At 48.5% G+C, this 10687-nt stretch overlaps 1 long non-coding RNA gene across 1 annotated transcript; it reads right to left on the minus strand.

Annotated features, from left to right (window-relative positions):
- Positions 1 to 2911: 2911 nt before the first annotated feature.
- LOC142830563 (uncharacterized) lies at positions 2912 to 5998 on the minus strand. The gene is made up of 2 exons (XR_012905918.2): positions 4148 to 5998; positions 2912 to 3883 (listed from the first exon to the last, which is right to left on the minus strand). It is a non-coding gene; the product is annotated as an uncharacterized LOC142830563 (long non-coding RNA).
- Between the last annotated feature and the right edge of the window lie 4689 nt (positions 5999 to 10687).

Raw genomic sequence — 10687 nt, forward strand, 5'->3', positions numbered from 1 at the left:
AGTTGAACAAGTTGAACAAATCCCCCCTCACTCTTCTGCAGACTAAACAAACCCAAAGCCAACACAGGATATTGGCAAATATCTAAAAGGGACCGGTTGTCACATTCCTCACAAGGCAGTGGAATGAGCAGTGATGTTTCATTTACAGAATATTCTACCTCTTACTCAAAGGGATCCTAAAGCACTTCAGTAACTCTATACATAAAGCATGACAAAACTTCAGCCACTTTGAGGGCAGGATCCTAAGAAGCAAACGCGTATGGATCACAGATAAGTGATGCAAGGTCTGAAGGGAACAGGGGTCAATACAATGACCATGAAACATCAGTCCTAGCCAAGAATACCCTTACATGATCTTTGCATCAAGTATTTGTTATCCAAGATTTTTTATCAGTATGGGAAAGGCAGCAACCAACTGGAGAACAACACACAGAGGCTGTGTCCAGACTGGCCACTTTTTCCGGAAAAGCAACTGCTTTTCTGGAAAAACTTGCCAGCTGTCTACACTGGCCGCTTGAATTTCCGCAAAAGCACTGACAATCTCATGTAAGCTTGTCAATGCTTTTGCAGAAATACTATGCTGCTCCCGTTCGGGCAAAAGGCTTTTTCCTAAAACTTTCCTAAAAACTTTTGCGCAAAAGGGCCAGTGTAGACAGCAGAGATTTGTTTTCCGCAAAAAAGCCCTGATCGCGAAAATGGTGATCGGGGCTTTTTTGCGGAAAAGCGCATCTACATTGGCCATGGATGCTTTTCTGCAAAAAGTGCTTTTGCGGAAAAGCGTCCTGCCAATCTAGACACTCTTTTCCGAAAACGCTTTTAACGGAAAGCTTTTCCGTTAAAAGCATTTCCGGAAAATCATGCCAGTCTAGACGTAGCCAGAATGTGTCTAGACTACAGGGGTTTTTTGAAAAAAGTAGCCTTTTTTCGAAAAAATTATACCTGCATCTATACTACCACCATGTTCTGTCAACAGAACGTGGCGGTTTTGTCGATGGCAGTAAACCTCATTTTATTAGGAAGAACACTTTTTGACAGAGTTCTATCGAAAAAAGGTATGTGTGGACGCGGGGAAGAATTTATTTTGAAAATAAAGGCCTACAGGAAGAAGCCTTGGTGGACACTCCTGCCAGAGCTTTCAACTCTATTGTTCCTGCCTGTAGCCACCTTTAAAAGGCACAGGCACCCAGGAGTAGCATTGTGGCAGCAAGCCAGCTCCAACCAGGACCCTGACTACTCAGCTGTTCCTGGTAGGGCCACTCAGAGCCATATCCCAGGGATAAGCCCCCCAAGACCTCCCTGGCCCCTCCAGGGACACATCCCCGCAGCAAGCCAGGGGCACCAAATGCCGGCCACCCTCCTGGTCTGGGCCCGAGATCAAAGCCCTCTTTGAGCTCTGGTCTGAGGAGGAGTCTCTTCAAGCCCCACAGTCCAGGAGGAGGAACGTGGACATTTATGCCAGAATGGCTGGTGGCCTTGCTAAGAAAGGCCACCACCCCCGCACATTAGACCAGGTCAGAGCCAAGGTGAAGGAGCTGTGGCAGGGGTATGGGGTATGTTAGGGCCTGTGAGCTCAGCTCCCGCTCTGGGGAAACAGCACACTATTGTGCCTATTATGAGGACCTGGACCGGATTTTGGGGGCAGGGGAACCCCTGCCTCCCAAGAGGCTTGTGGAGTCTGGGTTGGAGACCCCTGTGCAGCAGCGGCCGCAACTCCAGGGTGAGACCCCAGAGGACCAGAAGCTCCAAGAGGAAGAGGAGGAAGAGGAAGACACCAGCAGGAGCATAGTGACCCTGACTGACAAGCCAGACACCAAGACGCAGGAGGCCTCCCAGACAACTTTGGACACCGGGAAGGGAACTTCAGGTGAGTGCTGTGAGGGTCCAACACACACAGGGCAAGGGAGGCGGGAGCAAAGTGGATGGTGCAGTGCTGTGACATGTCATGCTGATCACAGCCTGGATGGGGGCACACACATGGCCGACCTCAGGGAGGGCCATCTTACCCCTGCACTCGTATGGCTGGTAGGCACCACCTACTCCTGCAGACAGTGATGCCAGGTGCAGGCATGGGTTGGGGACGCTGGGATTGCCACACAGCTTCAGACCTCTCAGCAACCGGTGGGAACCCCAACTGTGGCCTGACATTTGTCTGTGCTGCTTGGCCATGGAGAGTGTGTGAGGGGGGGCAGAATGGTGGCCTGCACACCTTCTGGGCTCCAGGGAGGCCGTGGCTGCTGGCCAGGTGACACCATGCCTTATTGAGACCCACATGAGCATCCCCTGGCCCTAGGACAGGCACTGACTGCTGAGAAGGAGGGCAGGCCCTCTTAGGAAAAGTGTGAGCATGCATGACTGACTACATTTCCCTCTAGTCCTCCACAGCCGGACTAGCTGACCAGGAGGGGAGCACCACACCTGCCCCACCACCCAGACGGCTGCATGGAACCTGTTGGCACTGGTGCTCATATTTGGACCTGGTGCACCAGCAAATCTCAGTCCTGCAAGGGATGCAGGACAGATTTAACCAAAGGATTCAGGCAGAGGCAGAGTGGTGCAGGCACTTGTTAGACAAGTTAGTCCAGCAGCGCACTGATATTTGCACTGCTATCCGGGAGGCCCCGGTCCTGTGCCTGGTCCTACACCTCCTGCTCAGCCTGCCCCCTCTCACCCTCTGCTTCCCCCTCGCCCTCCGCCCCTCTTCACCTGCTGCCATCCCAGACCCAGGTACAGTCCCACCTCCTGCCCAGCCCCCTACTGTCCCAGCCGGCATGTGCGGCCGTCTCCGAGAAGGCCTCTGCAGCCAAAGTGTCAGGGGCTCTTCATACAGGTGGAATCCTCAGACCTGAGCCTCCCTCCCCCATTCCAGGTTGACATTCCCCTTCCCACGTGAAAGAGTCAGTAAGGGAAGCACTTTACTTTGTTAACAAACAATTTATTTTTCTGAACAGAAGAGTTTTATAGTTTTTGAAACAATCAACTGTGAAATAAACTGTAAACATTTTTTCACCACCACCTGTCTCTGTTCTCAGTGTGTGAAGAAAAGTACAATGTATCAATGTGGGGCTTGGAAGAGATGGGGAGGAAGGCACTGGGGCCATGAGGCAATCCCACTTTGGAAGTCCCTGGGGAAACTCATCGGCCTCCTTGGGAGAATTATTCCCTCAGGGCTTCCCGAATGTGCAATCCCAGCTGGTGGGCTTGCCAGATGGCAGCTGTCCAGGGCTGCTCAAAGTGCCTTCCCTCCACGTCAGCCCGTGTCCCCCACACTGAGAGGAAGGCCTCCCCTTTCCTCTCCACTAGGTTGCATGCTGCACCACTTCGGGGATGTTGTGTTCCCCCATGTCCAGCTTAGTGAGAAGGCATCTAAATCTGCCCTTCAGATGGCCAAAGGTACATTCCACCTGGAAGCGAGCCCGATTCAGGCGGGAGTTAAACAGTTCCCTGCTCGCATCCAGGTGTCCCGTGAATGGCTTCATGAGCCACAGCATAAGGGGGTATGCTGCGTCAGCCACGATGCATGTAGGCATCTGCACATCCCTGACTGCATAGTTTTGCTTCAGGAAGAATGTCCCAGCCTACAGCCTGCGATATAGGTATGAGTTCCGGAATATGCGGGCATCGTGTGCCCGGCCTGACCACCCAACACAAGTGTCTGTGAATTGTCTCTGCTGGTCAACCAGGGCCTGCAGCACCATCGAAAAGTAGCCCTTTCTATTAATATACTGTGCTGCTCGATGGGTGGTGCGCGGATCAGGATGTGAGTCCCATCAAGTGCTCCACCACAGTTCAGAAAACCCAGCCCTGCAAATCCGGCCAAGATGGTATCCAGGTCTCCGAGGCAGACAGTCCTGTGAAGCAGTTCTGAGTTGATGGCTGTCACCACCTGCAGAAAGGGACAAATACAAACACACATAAGAGGACATTAGAGGAGTTGCATGAGCTGATGAGAGGTGATTTCCCACCCCTTCCCTCCCAGACTCCAAGAGCCCCGCCCCCCTGCAATGCTCACACTACCGCAGGATGAGGCTAGGCAGGCTTCTACCACTCCCACTCCATCCCCCAACCCCCATTCCCTGTGCCTGCTCCTGACCACCCCCCTTATCAGTTTGCCCTCACCCCCATGGACTGTCCCCTGAGAGTGACTTACCTCCATCAAGACGGCCCCAACAGTAGACTTTCCCACGCCAAACTGATGTTCCACGGAGAGGTAGATGTCGGGGGTGGCCAGCTTCCACAGAACAATAACGATGCACTTCTCCAGGGTGATGGCAGACTGCAGGTGGGTGTCCTGGTGTTGCAGGGCAGAGGCAAGCCAGGCACAAAGCTCCTGGAAGGTGGACTTCCACATCCAGAAGTTTTGGGGCCACTGGGTCGTCGTCCTACTGCTCCATAACAAGCCGGTCCCATCAGCCTGAACTGATGTCCAGCCTCCAAACTCGCCTCTCCAGGAATAAGTTCGGGGCCAAGGGCAGTGGGGCTGCAGCCCGAGTGAGGGGAATCCAGCTCTGCCACAGATATCATGCAGCAGAACTTCCAGCATCACATAACTCAGGCTCCATGGCCAAAAACACAATGAAAAGCACAAAAACAAACCTGAAAATAAACTGCTGTGGTGTCCAAGGAAGCCAGGCAATCAAAGCAAGAACTGCAGCAGCTTTGCTTTTCCTCTAGGAGGTAGGCAAGCCAGAAGCAGGAGCAGAGCAACGGCTGTCCAGGGGGATCCCTTTAAGCACGTGTCTCTGCAAAGAGCATGCAGCAGCACCTGGAAATAAAGGCTGCCCCCGTACCCTGCGAGAAGCACTTCCAGGTGCCTTCTTTTTTCGAAAGAGCGTCCAGTAGTCTGGACACTCTTTTTCGAGAAAGCGGAGTGATTTTTCGATCCGCATAATTCAATCTAGATGTTCTTTTTCGACAGAGGCTTTTTTGAAAGATGCGTTCGAAAAAGCCTCTGTCGAAAAAGGCATGTAGTCTAGATGTACCCACAGTTTTGGGGGCCTCTGTGTGGTAAAAAAATCCAGAAAATACCCGAAACATGCAATGTCTGGTATTTCCTGGGTTTCCGGCTGGGTGCCAGACTGAAGCCTGGCGGCAGAGGGGGAAATAACTGGAAGGTGGGGCGCGGTCAGCACTGGTAGCCTCTAGTTGAGTCTGACATCTTGGGGAGGAGGAGAAGCCCTGTCTCTGAGCATGCTGTGGAGCTGCAGCTGGTAGCATTACCAGGTAGACCACCTCCCAAAAAACCAGACACACTTGATCATGGACTGGGGGGAGGGACTGGACGGGGTGGGGGGGAGATGGCCAGGAGGAAGGGAGGGTGGGAAGCAGAGCTGGTGGGGGTCAGGGGCTGCAGGGCTGTCTGGGAGAAAGGGGGGCCCGGAGGAAGGAGGTGCAGGAAGCAGAGCTTGCGGGGGGGACGGGGGGGTTGAGGAACGCCGGATTGGCCAGGAGGAAGACAGGGGATGAGAAGCAGCTCTAGGGGGGTGGGGACCAGCTGCACTGCCCCCAACCCCAGACCAGCCGCACTGACTCCGGGACCCCAGGACCCCAACCCCGGGCTGACCAGCCGCGCTGCCCCCGGGTTCCCCTGACCCCTCCCTGGACCAGCCGCACTGCCCCTGGGCCCCCCCGACCCTGGGCGGGACCAGCCACGGTGCCCCCGGGCCCGGACCTGGGCCCAGCCGCGCTACTCCTGAACTGACCCTATCAGCTGCGCTGCTCCAGATCCCCTGCCCGGGGCACACCCCCCACCTTCCTGCCCAGGATTTAAACTTACCTTGCTAGCCTGGGAGGCGGGGTGACGATGCTGCTCCCTGCCGCCTGTTTCCGTGGGGTCCTAAGACCCGCTGGTTTTGGCCGCGCATGCATGGCAAACCTGGCACAGCGTCCGTTCTCTAGCGCACCAGGGTGGCCCTTTGAAACATTAGGGTGTGCCTGGGCACACCCGGCACACCCCGTGCGAACGCCTATGGGCCAGATTTAAATCAATAATCCCAAGAGCATGATTGAGATCAGAATCTGTCCTTGTTTCTTCAGAGGAGACATTGAACTGACTGAGATGTATTGAAAGGTGTGTTAAAATTACAAGTGAACGCTGTACTTTATAAGGTATTTCCAGGTTGTGCTTGCAGGACAAGGGGTTCTGTAGGGAAGCAAGTGATCTGAACCTAAAGCAGTCAGCCTGCAAAAAGCCAGCTTAGAGCAAGGTGGGTTGAGTTATGTCTCTCTGCCTGTTATTTCTTTCTGGGTATTTACATTGAAATTAAAAACTCACAGCTGTCCCATTCCAGCTGATTTGAGCTTGCGGGTTTGGGCTGTGGGATGGTTTAATAGAAATGTAGACATCTGGGCTCAAGCTGGAGCACAGTTCTAGGACCTTGTGAGATGGGAGGGTTCCCTGATCCCAGGCTACAACCCAATACCAGCAAATCCCAAGTCAGTTGGCATGAGCCAGCCCCTGGTGTCTAACTGCAAAGTTGACATCACCTTTCTGGTTTTGGTTTTTATGTATTAGGGTTCTGGATTCTAAGAAATAAAATTCTTATATTCCGGTGTTCCAGAAAAAGTATTTTTTTATCTAGCTATTCTGTGTAAGTACTGTGACTATATCGCTGATATTAGTTTTTCTAATAGCAGTCTTAGGCCAGATCTGCACTAGACCTGGAAAGTTGGCTTACGGTACATAACTCCAGCTACGTATTCTACATAGCTGGAGTCGGGTTGCTTAAGCCGAGTTTGACATCGGCCTCACTGCTGGAGGCCGACAGGAGCAAATGTTCCCATCAGCTTCTCTTACTCCTCGTGAGGAGTACAGACACCATGCAGAGCTGCCCTCAGCATTCGATTTATGGATCTATACGAGACCCGCTAAATTGAATGCCAACATGTCAATCTCCAGAATGGTTAGTGAAGACGTGCCCTTAGTGTTTGATTCTGGAATCCCTTGCTGACGTTGGTAAAAACAACTTGTGGTAGTTTATGTCCTCACCAGTATTCATTCTCTCTCTCTCACTCTTTTTAAAAAAGACTTCCAAGCCTATGCATGAGGTATAGCTGGGTACATAATGACTGTCATTGTGTTTGTGTGCATTACAGCATTACCAGTTTCTGACACAACTAAAGCACTGTATCTGGGAACAACTTGAATATAAAAGACACTATATAAATCCAAATTCTATTAGACATTTCATGCTGTACATGTACATTGTACAGTACTCTCTAGCTCTTTATCTTGAAAAAAGAACAGCACATGAGACTTATAAAAATGTTTAGCTTACAATCAGCAAAGAATTATTATTCCAGGGCAGCACTAATACATTGTCATATACATGTCAAGGCAGCCAGATAAGATTTCCACTGTTTAAACTGAAGAGCTCTGCTCTGTTTTTTTTATATTCAAGCTAAAGTAGTACTCTTCAAAATTTGTATTTATAAATCCAGAGTGTGAATTTGTACAGAAGATAATGCTGGGCTATCTTTATATTTTCCCCTATTCATTCCAAACTACTCAAAGCTATTCTCCAATTATTTATTTAATTTATTTATTCTGAATGCCGGGTATTTTCCAGTATCCAAATCCAACGTTGCAGTGGATTCCAGTAAATCATCCTAGAAAGCTCTGCCTTTCTTATAAACTGTTCTGTGCACAACATCAATCATTTGACTGTTTCACAGGAATAAAAAAAAACTTTTCTAAATCTGTCTTGCTTTATCGTCCACCATTACATAAACAAGATGATTTATGGAACACAAAAAGGAAACAAAGGAGGAGGAGGAGGAGGAGGAGGAGGAGGAGATGTCTGATCTTTTTAGATTTTTTTTCTTTATTAGGGGAATTACACTATCCGTCCCCCAGCCCTCCTGTCCTGGAATTGCTCTTACACTGAGTCAGCCTCTCTGCCTTTTTTCATGACCTCTGCTCCTCATCCTTCATGCTGTGCCCTTAAGATGGATAAAATACCTGAATACCGCTTTGTGCTGGACTATATAGCATAGGGATCTAAATGACCCTCCTCAGCCTCCCTGGCAGTGTGCTGATTCATCTGCCTTGGAACCCTGGAGTCCACTTACTGCAACGGAGCTGAGTGGATGAACAGCACCATAGTGTGGCACTTTCCATTGCTTCTAACGTGCTGTGACTTCGCCATGGAAACCAGGATACCGAACATACACACATGCACAAATCAAAATGATTTGGTTGCCATGGTGATGCAAGACAAGTGATCTTTTTCACAGGTTCATTGGTGGCACAAAGTTGGGTAATCAAGTGTCATGGGGCTATAAGAACTTCTTAATAGGCTCCACTTCCAGTAGTCTGTAGTTACAAGTGAGCCAAAGGAAGCAAGACAAAAATCACTTTGGGCTAAATTGTGGCTCTAAGCTACTGCCCATAGGAGCAGAGTGAGAGAGCACAGCCCCTGATGACAGCTCATGTAGATGTTGCTCTTCAGGTAGCCACGTTGCTTCTAAGTTAGCTGAAGGTAGCAGCTGCTGCAGCCTTTAATGGATTGCAAAACATGTTATTCCTGTGCTGCCCAGCTCTGCTGGCTGGGGTTGAAATTGGAGGGCAGGGGAAGGAGGAAGGGGGGAGATGAGGCCTTACCGTTACTGAATGTCTCCTTCCATAGGATTTCTGCTATCCCAGGGGGAAAACTGAAATAGAATCTGAATCCAGCCCTGTAGCACAAGGAGAGGGAAAGCATTCTGGTATCTTCTAATCTCCATGCTATGCACACATGCAGGGTTAGGTACAGTCTAGCCACTAAACCCTGAACCGGTTCACCCAGCCACACCAGGAACTATGAGCCACCTTCGGTTCTCAGTTACAGCTACCCAACCTCATTGATTCAAAGCACAAAATTCAGATAGGATTTTAACCTTTTCCCTGCATACATTGGTATTCAACTGGTTTGAGTTAAAAAATATGCACATAATTTTTTCCAGGATATACCCTCTTAGTTATGCTATTAAATAATACAATTTGAAGATATTTCCTAATGAATGTGGGCATCATTTGGTATTGCAACCTAGCACATATGAAATACCAATTCCACATGGCTACACAACTGCAGCTATTCAAAACTTGAGCCTTGTCTAGCACAGAAAGCTTCTCTCTCTTTTTTGTCATTATTTTTTGCTATTGACACATTTTGAATCAACATGCAGTTGAAAAGCCATCACACCAAAACCTGTGTCTTTGAAAAAAAAAAAAAGAATAGAGAGACATTCCAAGCCACAAGCAGCGTCTTCCAGCAAAATGCATTTAGAAAATAGCCTTGGCTAAACAAAAACCTTGGCACTAACGTAATCGGCCTTGGTACATCATTCTCCCGGAGCAAACAGGGCTAGGGAAGAACAATTTGTCAAAGATACACATTTGTAATGTTCAAAGAAACAATTTTCCAGTACTGTGTTATCTCTTGCCTCTCCTTTTATATACCTATTGTTTACTGTAAGTTTTTGTTCAAGAGAAAAATTAGGTATACTCCAGAGTGCTTGGCTGTCTCCGTAATTTAGATGTGCCAGACTCCAATAATTTATTATTCTCCTGCTTGTTAGGAAGTATCTTCAAACAATAGTGTCTTGTAGGCTTACGAGAATATAATGAACCTGCTATCATCAGGCATAAGTACATGCATGTTCTTTAACACAAGGCGGTGGAATTCAGCAAAACGTGGCTACGCTAGAAGACAGAACAACTGTATCTCAGAACAAAAAACAGAAGTCTGGAAGAGATGAGAGGAGCTGAATTTTTTTACCTTTATATCATAATGGCTTTGAAATAAAGCCCAATATTTAGCTGGAAATACACTTAAAGGTATTTTTTTGGTCAAGCTTTGGTATCATTTCATCTATATGAGTTCCTAGGGCTAGAAGATTCAATAATTCCTCCTTGGAGTGCAGGTACAGGTACATAAAGGCTGGAACCCAAATCTCTGTTTAATAGATAGGCAGCATGGCACAGTTAACATGTCTTCAGATTGGGACTCAGGAGGCCTGGGTTCTTATTCCCAGTTTAGCAACTGACCTGCTGTATGATACAGGGTAGTTCTAGACTAGGAGGTAATGTCAAATGGAGGTATTTAACTCTAGCTAAGTGAATAGCATAGCTGGAGTTGAAGTACCTTAGTTCAACTTACCACAGTGTCCCCACTGTGGGGGTGAGGTTGATTGGAGAAACTCTCCTGTTGACTCCCCTTACTTTTCTCACTCTGGTGGAGTACGGGAATTGACAGGAATGTGATCAGTGGTTGATTTAGTTGGTCTTTACTAGACCCCTAAATTGATCCCTGCAAGATCGATCCCTGCAGTAGTAAGTGTAGAAAAGGCATTAGGGAAATCACTTACCCCTCTATGCTTCTGTCTATTCTGTCTGTTTAGTCTGCAATCACTTTGTGGCAAGGACTGTGTCTTTGTGTTTACATCAAGCTTAACATAAGAAAACCCCACCCTCAATTGAGGATTGTGATAAAAGATCTGGAGTCTGTTGATAATTTATATGAATGGAAAATTGATGAGGGATTAAAAAGAGTCCTGATGACTAGATACATCCAGAAAAAAAGGTCTGTGATATCTCTGCTTGACCTAGTTAGTTAAGCATTTTAAAGGTGGTCATTAATAATTCTCACTAAAGGACCTTTTTTATCTCTGTAAGCATTCTCCTGGAGACTGAAGGAAGGGAAAGATTGAC

This window comes from Pelodiscus sinensis, chromosome 9 (genome assembly GCF_052426305.1).
Source record: "Pelodiscus sinensis isolate ZL-2025 chromosome 9, ASM5242630v1, whole genome shotgun sequence".
Lineage (NCBI taxonomy): Eukaryota > Metazoa > Chordata > Testudines > Trionychidae > Pelodiscus > Pelodiscus sinensis.